The sequence below is a fragment of the Schistocerca cancellata genome, chromosome 10 (assembly GCF_023864275.1).
Source record: "Schistocerca cancellata isolate TAMUIC-IGC-003103 chromosome 10, iqSchCanc2.1, whole genome shotgun sequence".
Taxonomy (NCBI): domain Eukaryota; kingdom Metazoa; phylum Arthropoda; class Insecta; order Orthoptera; family Acrididae; genus Schistocerca; species Schistocerca cancellata.
In genome coordinates, this window is record NC_064635.1 from 153,888,921 (window position 1) to 153,900,833 (window position 11,913).

Below are 11,913 nucleotides of genomic sequence, written 5' to 3' on the forward strand. Positions count from 1 at the left end.
ACCAACTGAATGTGGTACTGTTACATGCCCCCAAAATCATACGACAAGTACGCTTGTTTGTAAGTGATCTTACTGCATTCCATTCGTTTTTCAGCAAATCATCAAAACGAATTGTATTGCTAACTGAGACAGGATTTAAACCGCCACATGCAAGCAACATTCGCTGGAACTTTCGTTCCAGGGCAGTTTCAACATCTAGTCATTTCTCAGGACTATCTAGTTTTTTTAAATTATATATTTGATGATACAGACTCTCAGTGGGACCCAGAATCTTTGAGCTGTGCTTTGGGAATGAAACGACGGATAGATGATCCTACGTTTGTCTACTTGCTTTGCTTCTACAGAAAGTGCTTTGTTTATGTTGATCATCTCTTTAATGTTATTCAGTCAAAATTTGTCAGTATAACTTCTTGCCACGACCAAATAAGAACTGTTTTGAGAAATTTACGACAATTAAGAACGGACACATTCGTTGATGAATGCATTAAATGTAGCTTGTGTTTGAATGGCAACTTATCATTCTGTGACAGTCAAAAGACATCTCTCAGGTCACTAACTTACGAGATACGGGATTTGCAAATTGTTCAGATGGAAAGAAGGTTTCAAGACTTTCCCCAAATTCAGTTTGTTGAACTTTTGAACGAAAAGTGTTTCCCGAACTATCAAAAAGAATTCCCAAAGTTTAAACTGCTTCAATTATTAGAACAGTACCCTTTTTTCAAAGAAGAACAAGTTGAAAATGAAATGTGTAACATATACGCTGATGAGAAAAAATACTTATCTCCAAGAATCCTCTTAAAGTACATTGTCAAAAATGATTTAGATTCCGTTTATGAAGAAACAACGAAGTTCCTGATTTTGTTTTTGACCCTACGCGCAACTACAGCAAGCAGTGAACGAAGCATTAGTACTCTTAAATGAGTGAAGAATTATTTAAGGAATTTAATGTCCAACATCCGGCTGTCGTATTTGAGCACGTTAGCAATAGAAAAGTCACTACTTGGAGAGCTATTCAGTGATCAGATCTTTGTAGTCCGAGCTATAGAGTTATTCGTGGAAAGAAATGACAGGCGCATTGCACTTGTGTATTTATTTATTTATTTATTATTTCTTACACCATGGATCCAACTGTGACAATTTCACATGGATGTAGTGTGTGTCAATTTTTACATTGTCAGTGACAAGTACTTGTACACTATGTTTACAGGTAAAGAATATAAAGTTACTTAACCACTACAATGATCCATAACACAATATAATGGAATGAGAATCCTTAGACCTACAGATTACAGGTATAAAACAAAGTAAATTAAACCTGAAAAGGTCATACAACCCAGACTGTTAAATATAAGCAGTTAACACTAAAAGAGTTACATATGTGACAAGAATGTTCAGCTTAATGTTCAATTTATATAATAATACATCTTATTTTAAGGCCGTTTCTCACTGTGTTTCATAAACTCTTCCAAACTGTAAAATGACATGGCTAAAAGAAATTGCCTCAGAAGCTCTTTAAATGTAGATTTGTTGGCAATTTCACATTTGATTTCTGGAGGAAGAGCATTAAATATCTTTATACCAGAGGACTGTACACCCTTCTGCACAATCTTCAAATTTTTACCTTCAGTGTGGAAATCATGTTTCCTCCTTGTGTTATATTGATGGTATTCACTGTTACATTTGTATAAATCAGTGTTTTTACTTATGAAACACATAAGTGAGTATATATATTGAGAAGTAGTTGTTAGAATTCCCAGATTCCGGAATAGGCTTCTGCAGCTGCATCTAGGATCTACACCAGACATCACTCTTACAACACGCTTCTGAGCAATGAATATTTTCTTTGCAAGAGGTTGATTTCCCCAGAAAATAATTCCATATGCCATCAAAGAATGGAAGTAACCATAGTATGCAGCTTTTTTAATGCTTAAGTTTGCACTGACAGAGATGATTCGCATTGCAAATACTGAAGAGCTGAGTCTCTTGTAAAGATCTAAAATGTGATGGGACCAGTTTACTCTACAGTCAATCTTCACGCCTAGAAACTTTGTTACTTCCACTCTTTCTATGACCTATGTGGCATATTTAAGTCATTTCTTCCTCAGTTTTGGCAGTTGGGGTGAACTGAATATAATTAGTCTTACTCAGGTTAAGTGAAAGACCATTTGCAGTAAACCATTTCATTAAATCTATAAGAATAGTATTAACAGACTCTTGAACATTTTCACATTTAAGACCATTAACCATTATGTTAGTATCATCTGCAAAGATGGTAAAATTGCACTGAATCATTGAAGAATAAGGTAAATCATTTATAAATAACAGGAACAGTAAAGGACCAAGAATAGAGCCCTGTGGAACTCCGCAATTTATGTGTCTCCATTCCGATGAAATCATTCCACCACACAAATTGTCTGACTTATCTAAGACTACTTTCTGTTTCCTCTCTGTCAGGTATGACTGAAGCCAGTTATTTGCTACACCACTTCTTCCTAGATGGTCTGCCTTCAGTAACAGTATTTGGTGGTTCACAGTGTCAAAGGCTTTACATAAATCACAAAATAACCCTGTTGTCACCATTTTCTCGTTTAGAGATTCCAAAACCTTATCTATAAAAGCATATATTGCTTGTTCAGTTGACAGACCTTTCTGGAAACCAAACTGATGTTTGCTGAGAATATTGAATTTATGTAGGTGTTCTAAAATTCTAGAATACATGAGCTTTTCTAGTACCTTTGAAAACACAGTCAGGAGAGATATTGGTCTGAAATTTTTAACATCAGTTTTCTCCCCTTTCTTAAAGAGAGGCTTCACGATAGCATACTTTAGTCTATCAGGAACAATTCCTTGCTGCAAAGAGGCATTGAAAATATGACACAGTATATTGCTTACAGAAGTACAACACTGCTTTAACAATTTACTAGAAATATTGTCTACTCCACAGGAGTTCTTGGTTTTCATGGATGCAATTGTTATTTCAATTTCTGATACTGTAACGGGTCTAATATGCATTTGGATGATTTTGTTAGGGAAAGCATTTCGCAAAAAGGTCAGGGCATCATTCACAGAACCCTTGCAGCCTATTTGCTCAGACACTGACAGGAAGTGTTTATTAAAGATTTCAGCTATGATCTCAGGATTTTGCACAAGATTCCCTTCATGTTTGATTATGAAGTTTTCTACAGCTCTTTTTTTATTGTTCCCTGTCTCCTTGTTAACTATTTGCCAGACAGTCTTCATTTTATTATTGGAGTTATCAATTTCTTTTACATAATACAGTGCTTTTGATGTCTGAATAACTTTCTTTAGGATTTTACAATACATGTTATAATGGTTGATTAATTCTCTGTCCCTTGACCCTCTGGTTGCAACATAAAGTTCTCTCTTATATTTACATGACACTCGAATACCCTTTGTGATCCATGGCTTCTTTAAGGACCAGGAAATATTGTTCCTAACAAACTTTTTAGGAAAAGCTTCTTCAAAGTGGGATAGGAATTCATTTATGAATATGTTGAACTTTGTATCAACATCATCTACTCTGCGAACTGAATTCCAATCTTCATGCTGCAGCTTATGGTTAAAAAATTCCAGGGTCTCTTTGTTCGTAAGTCTGATTGCCTTCCAGGATGGGACTGCTTTCTTGACAGGTCTGTAGTCATGTAGAGTGAGGAGCTGTCCATCATGGTCTGATATGCCATTTACTATTGCAGTGACAGTGAGGTTTTGGTATAAATTTACATCTAAAAATATATTGTCTATCAGAGATTGACAGTCAGGTGTGATCCTAGTAGGAAAGTCAACCACTGATGTAAGATTGTAGGAACTCAGCAAATTCTGGAGCTCTACTTTGTTGTTGCATTCCATTGCGAAGTTGACATTAAAGTCCCCAAGTAAGATAATGTCATTATTTTTAGAAAATAAGGTTGATAGTAACAATTCTAACTGAACCATAAAGACTGTGAAATTGGTTCCTGGTGCCCTGTACACTGTAACTACTATTAATTTGGAACTGTTTAATGACACTTCTATTGCACACACTTCGAACTGTTGGTCACTGCAATATTTCCTTACATCTACAGATCTAAAAGTTAAATTATTCTTAATGAAAATTACTACTCCACCTTTTCTCATGCTATCTCTACAGTAGTAGGTGGCAAGGCTATAACTGTCTATATGTAACATTTCAATTCCTTCTGTAATATGGTGTTCTGAGAAACATAAGATCTGAGCATTGTTCATAAAGTTTTTGTTATTTATGTTAACTTCTAATTGATCTAGTTTGCTTCTTATTCCCCTTATGTTTTGATGAAAAATGGAGAAGTTGTTTGGATTATTACCTATTTTGGTGGTTTCTTCTTTCTCGTGCCTGTGGTTAAAAAATCCTTCAGATGAGGAGGACACACAACTTTACGTTTACCTCCTGTTCTCTGTGATGATGTCGATTTTTCTTCAGTAGATGCTTCCTTCTTTACTGAAGATGATGAAACTGATGACTTGCTTGTTGATTTACCTTGAGCTGATGCTGTCAATTCCCTTGGAGATGATGAAGCTATTGACTTGCTTGCAGGTGGGGATAAGATTGCTGTTGCTGAAGGCTCCAGGAGTTGTACTGCTGTTGCAGCTGGTGTTTCTGCTGGCAGTGATATTAAGAAAATGTAAGTGCTTCTTCTCTTGCTGCTGGTGTTCTACAAATTTGTCATCGTTTCTTGAACAAGTTAGTTATTATTATTATTATTTGTGGCGGTGGTAGTAGTAGTAGTAGTAGTAGTAGTAGTAGTTGTTTTATTTGATGCGTTTTGTTTCATTTGTTAACTGCAGAGTTTCCCCAAGCTTTCCAACCACACTACGCCACTGCTCGTTGTACAGTCTGTTTCCTGTTTGCAGTGGTCCATTTTGTTTTAGTGTTCTTTATGTATGTTGAACATGTATACCCTACTTTCTTCTTGTGTTATGCAGGTGGATACTCTTGAATGCATAGACATGGTAGTGGAAGGATGTGAAGTTTCTTAAATAAGGGCTTGCACGAGTTTCTTGCGACAGCATTTTCTATGGGTCTTACAATTCTCCTTTGGTAAATAAAACACTTTTGCTGGCAGATGCATTTCCCCAAAAGGTTATGCCATATTGCAATAAAGATTCTGCCTGGGCGAAGTATACATTTGTAGTGTCTCTTTATATGTGCCACCAGAAAGAATTTTGTTTGTGTAACAAATGGTATTCAGTTTGTTTGTAGTGTATATTGCATGTTGGATCCATCTTAGGCCTTGGATCTGTATTCCCAGGAATTTTGTAGCACTTACATTTTCAAGGGTTCTGGTAAACACCTCTATGTCTGGTGTTAGTTGCAATGCACTTACACACATGGCAAAATAAATGCCCACTGTTTTTTCTGTGTTTATTACTAAATTGTTTACGGAAAATCAGTCTGTAATGTGGGTGGCACACTTTTTAATCTCATGCAATAATTCTTCTCTGGTCCTATCTTTTACTATCACATTTATGTCATCTGCAAATTTTATGTAATTATGGCATGGGCTGGTCGGTTCCAAATCATTTACGAAGAGTAGAAACAGAATAGGTTCTAGAATGGAGCATTCTGATACACTGTACTTAATGCTCTGCTTTTCTGAGCAGTAGGACTTTATCTTGTTCCGTTTTTGGATAGCAAGTCAACTATTTCCTCTCTATTTTGGAGATATGATTTGATCCATTCATAGGCTGGGCCCCTAATACCTACAGATTCTATTCTCTGATGCAAGGTGATGTGATTGACGACATCTAATGCTTTAGAGAGGTCTAGAAATATGGCTGAGATATGCTCTTTGCTGTCTATTGCACTCGAGACTTCATTTAGGGACACAAAAATAGCAGTCTCAGTAGATTTAGATTTTCGGAATCCGTGTTGTGTATTTGAGAAGTAATTAGTTTTTTCTATGAAATTGATTAATCTTTTATAATAGAGTTTTTCAATTGTTTTGGAAAAACTTGATAGTAGCAAAATGGGCCTGTTTTTACTTTTGCTGTCTTCAATTTGTCTGGGAACACACCTTCTGATAGAGAAGTTACAGATGACAAGTGGCCTGGCCATGAGAGGAGCACATTTCTTCAAGATGTAGTCATGGATATTGTCAGTACCAAAAGAGAATTTGGGCTTCATTTCTTTGATTATAGGGTGTATTTCCTTTTCATTGATGTGCTATAAATAGTAAATCTATTTAATATAATCTTCAGTAATGGCGGGCAGAGAAAGAGGACTACGGTACAATTGGTGAAGCAGTTCTGTCCCTATACGCTGTTTATTCATTGTTACGCACACCAACTGAATGTGGTACTGTTACATGCCTCCAAACGACAAGTACGCTTGTTTGTAAGTGATCTTACTGCATTACATTCGTTTTTCAGCAAATCATCAAAACGAATTGTATTGCTAACTGATACAGGATTTAAACTGCCACATGCAAGCAACACTCACTGGAACTTTCGTTCCAGGGCAGTCATTTCTCAGGACTATCCAGTTTTTTTTAAATCATATATTTGATGATACAGACTCTCAGTGGGACCCAAAATCTTTGAGCTGTGCTTTGGGAATGAAACGACGGATAGATGATCCTACGTTTGTCTACTTGCTTTGCTTCTACAGAAGGTGCTTTGTTTATGTTGATCATCTCTATAAATAGTAAATCTATTTTTCTATCCCCCATCTCGATTGATTCCTGGGAGTACACTGTAAATTTTGATCTATATGTTCAGCTAATTGTGTAAAGTAGCAGTTGAATGTATTTGCAGTTTTTGTAGGTTCAGTTATCACAGCTGACTTCTCCATTAGGCAGTTAATAACATGGAGATACGTCTATTCTACTGCAGTTTCCTTCCTTAAAATATACATAAGAAATTCTGCCAATAAGATGAAAGTTATATGGAATGTGTCATTTGATATTATTATTGCTTGTTTGACAACATTTTTGAAGATCTTTTAATGGGTTTTGTAATAAGTATCAAATTCTGGTGATTTGAGCGATTTGAACAATCGGTGTAGTAATCTTTTTTTGTTTGAGGAAATGTCACACCGAAATGGAAAATGACAATTCATTCTAAAACAGAGAATAAAGAAAAATATGTGACAATGTACTTACCTGTAGGAATGACACAAATCATACAAATATTCCAGAGGCATCCTTATCCCTTCAGTATCAGTTTGAAAGCATCCCCGAAATGCAATCCATAATGTTTATATACTCAATACTCAAAGACACAAATTTTTTTCAGAACTTTATGGCACTTGTACTGATGTGGCTTTGAAAACAAATGAGTATCGCTGTAGTCAGTTGACTGATGGAATTGTGCTTAAAACATTGTGTGAACCAAATACTTAACAGAGATCTGATGAAAAATTTGATTTTTTGTTTACACTTCAATTAATGATTACATCTTTGACTACCTGTCTCTGATAACTTTTCTTCAATATAACGCATTTTGAAGCAACAGATTTGAAAATGGTACCCAGTGAAATGAACACTCATTGTTTTGGAATAACGTTATGACATAATGTGTGTAGTTCTAATTTGATTCACTGTGACAAATTTACTGCCAGGGAGAGAAGTGTGAAGGCAAGCATTTGCGTTAAGTACATGAGGTTAAAACCCAGTACCCCTTCTAGCTTACTGTCATTGAGCCCTCACAGTCAAGCAATGCACAGCACGAAATACACGGTATGTGCATCTTGTTCTGTTTCCAGCAGCCATACAATTACGTGGACTGAAAGTGACGTGCTCAAAGCTTCAGAAAGAGAATTTACCTGGCTCTGCCACATTCTACACAAATGTGATGATTAATGTAGCCCTGACATGAGCATCCTTCTACCTCACACACAACAGCTTCTGTAAATGCGACAGTGCTTATGACTTACAAGCAGAAATTGGGTCTACAGTTATATCAAAATGAAAGCAACTTATTAGATAATGTCATTCATGTTTTCTTCCCCATTTGAGTTTCAGTGAGAAATCAAGCTTTCAGCAATTTCCCTGTCATTTCCAGGAGCTGTCTGTCCTAAATATGAAATACCACTAGAATATTATTTAATAATTACACACAGAACAGCTCCACAGGATTCATTCAGACACTCAGGTCCTGTCAAAGATTATGTAGGATGTTACCAAAAGCTCAAGTTATCTCTGTGCCCTCACACGAGGAAACTGAGAAAATTTTATTCAAGACTACTGTCACAAAAGTAATTTTGTTTACTGGGAAATAATATTTATATATAGCATACACTCATTGAAATAAAAGTGTCACAGAGTTGTTTATTTGATATTTTAAATACTACAGTCATTTTTCTCATATATATCATTGCCAAAATACTGCAGGTGTTCTTTTTTTTCATATCTTGAGGTTGCTTCATGACTACACCACATTAATAAGCACTGCTAGAGGAGAAATGAATGGCAAGTGACAGACATTCAGGGGCATTAATGAATAACACCTGTGTATTCAAACCATACTTTATTTCATTTTGAATAATGGTATAGCTACTCACACCATAACTGGACATCATTATGAGCATCCACAGGGATGCCTGTAATAGACAGTACAGATCTAAAAAGTGATTTTGTCACTAATCTGCTATAAAACATATCAATGATGTTATACACATATTACATTTTACAAGAGAAACAAAACATCTCTTTGGTGCTGTACAATATTTTAAGTAATTGTCATCAAACAACAACATGATTAGAGCTAAATAAATATTAACGTTCTACAAAATAATGAAATTAAATGATCGTATGGCATTGTTGGTCAGGAGGCCCCATGCAGGGGCCTGTTAATTCTTTACCAGTAATGGCTTTGACAACTGAATTACGAAATATTGTTGGACAATGCTGAATGTAAAACAAAGATCAAAATACATCGAAAACTTACATTCATTTTCTCTAACTTGCTTAAAAGAGTATACAGGACACTGTTATAAACACACTGATTAACAATTAATTTAGCTGATGGGATGAAGAAAGTATTATTGTTGTTGTTGTTATTGTTGCTGTTGTCACTGTCATTAATGCTGTTCATAGCACTTAGCATTATACACATAGTGTAATTACATTTTCCATTATCCTAATACTGTCACCTGATTCTCTAAAACAAATAAAAGGTAAAATAAATAAATATATAGGTATGTCGAGCAACTAAGTAGACACTTAAAAGTACAGAAAACAATGTAGGAATTACAGAAAATATATATCTTCACCTACTGCTTTTAAAGCAGAATAGTAACTCCCTGCAAATGGGGTTTTCGCCCCAAACGGTAATACCAAATCTGAAACTGAAGAACTGTAGCTGTTGATACTTTAAGTCTGTGGTCAGAATGGATCTGTCTGGTGCCAACATCATTTTAGCAGTGAAGCTGAAGTATCTTCTTTAGTATCAAATATCCAGAACCTTCTGATGCCAAGTACAGGGGGTAGGGCACAACCTGGCAACATCTGTATGAACAGGATCAATACAGAAGTGATATCTGAAATGTACAGTACATCTAAGAACAGTGTGTCACCATTGTGGCTGCATACCAAACAAAAGAATTTCTGATAGAGGACCTGAGGGTAGTTTGTGCCTCCACAGCACTCATCCACAGAAGACTGTTTTCATAGTCACACCAATCCTATCATCACAGCCAGCAGCATCATGGACAAGGTGAAAGGGCTTTTCTGGTGAGCGCAAGATACTGGCAGCACAGGTCCTTAATGATTTTAGAAGTGCCTTGATGGTTTTAGACGTTGTGAAGTGATGCTGATGGCTACCACATTTATCCATTTTGTTCACACTGCAGTTACTGCTCAGTCATCTGAGGGTAGTTGACTGGTCTCCAGCAGTGCAGGGTAGCCTTGCAGTAATGACAGTGCCAAGTGTTTTCCACCAGCCCCATCAAATGTTTTGGTGACAACGTCTTCATGGAAATGTGTCAGGACAGGTCCTGTGCAGCGTATTCCAGGCCCCGTCCATCATGTCGTATGCTGAAAGAGACAGGCTTGGCGAAGCACCTTCTATCGACCCATTTCAGTTTTGATGCACACGGTTCCTGCCGACACTTCTGTAATAGACTCCAGTGTTAGTGTCCCATACACTCATTGTTAGATGCTTGGCATAACTATTACTATCATTAGCACTAGCAGTAGGACAGTTATCGGCACTTGAGATGGTATCCTGATGGTGCAGAACATTGCTCACATTTGTTGATGTGACTACACTCACTGGTAAGGTAGATAAATATAATAGTGTTCAGCTTCTGTAGCCATGACACTGGCTTCATTCCTCATAAATATGTCTTTGGGTATGCAGAGAATTGTAAGAATATTAACTTTACAGTATTAAAAACAATAACAACAAAAACAAAAGCAGTAATTGTTATAAAAATTAGCTTAAATGGAAACAACGTACATTACAACAAGCAAACAATACAATGAAAATACCACAGACAATACAATCAAAATGCCGGTGTTCTGTTTATTTTTATGTACAAATTGATTAGTCTCCAACTACATTTCCATGATGCATGTACAGAACAATAGTATGAAAACTAGCAACCGTAGACTGTTCAAATCACAGTTAATTTTGTGTAACTGACAGGTGCCTGTAATCACTCAGTAAATTTTAAAGCTGCAAATAGTAAGAACCCAACGGTGTTTTATACCAAAGGATATACAAGCCAGACACATGATATATCAAGTGTTTTTACAAATGAGACTATTTCATATAAAACTTATGATTTACAGTATGTGGTGAACTAATAACCCTTGCAATACTAATACATGTGAAGATTGTGCTAAATTTATTATAATTATCACATTTAGTTCTAAATACAAATAAATGACTTTTACATAGTCATCATATTTACAATTCCATATAAAAAATGCAAGTAAATAAATCACAAATAGATTGAACCAAATTAGAAACAAATATCAACTTCCACAACTCCAGAAATATTTGCAGCAACTGAACCACACAAACTGAATGTAGCTAAGGAACTCAACAGTCATGAAAGAGGTTACAACAAAGTGTACCATAGAATCAGTAGGACAAGAGATGATAGTTCCAAAATTGCCCTAGGGCCATCAGAGGTAAAATGGAGATGACATCACTAAGGATTATGCAACAAAGGAAAATACACACGTTGACAAATAATGCCTTTTCATTGTACTGTACTGGTTATAATTGGTTAAGTTCATTCAGGACTGATATGGCTGTTAATCCATGTATACAGAGCTCATTCTTTTTCGCACAAAAATAGTACTCTATTTATTTGACTTTTCCCATTTTGCATATGTGCATAATACGTAACCAAGTAAGAGTGAACCTATGAAATGTAACAGTTACAGCATGAAGCACCATGAAGGTACCTTTACATTTGAAAGTGCCCACAAGAAAATTATCATCTACAGAATTCGGCATACAGTAAGAAAGGGAGGAGTGTTTTCAACATTAATTATATTACTATTTACATTACTTTTGATTCTCAGTAAATTTTTCATATACATGTTGCAAAACCCATTTTGAACACTGTCAAACAATTGTCTAATGGGAATTTGTTGACCTCAACTTAATTTTTTGGCAAACAATGAACATTTACATAAGAAAATGAATGAGGACATTACCTTTTAACAAGAATAAACTAGTCACAACATCAGAAGGTTTTCAACATAAAACAATAGTGAATCTATGAAGAAAAGAAGCTACTTTTGAATAGTTATAATTTTTACAACCAATGTAACTGTAAATGTAGGTAATGATGGCTAATATATTTAGGGTGAAAATCATCACACATTATTTATATTTCATGCTAAATCATTAATTTGCTATGTCATGTAAGGAATTTCAGTTAAGCATTTCACTTGACAGATTATAGTTTAAATAAAGTTT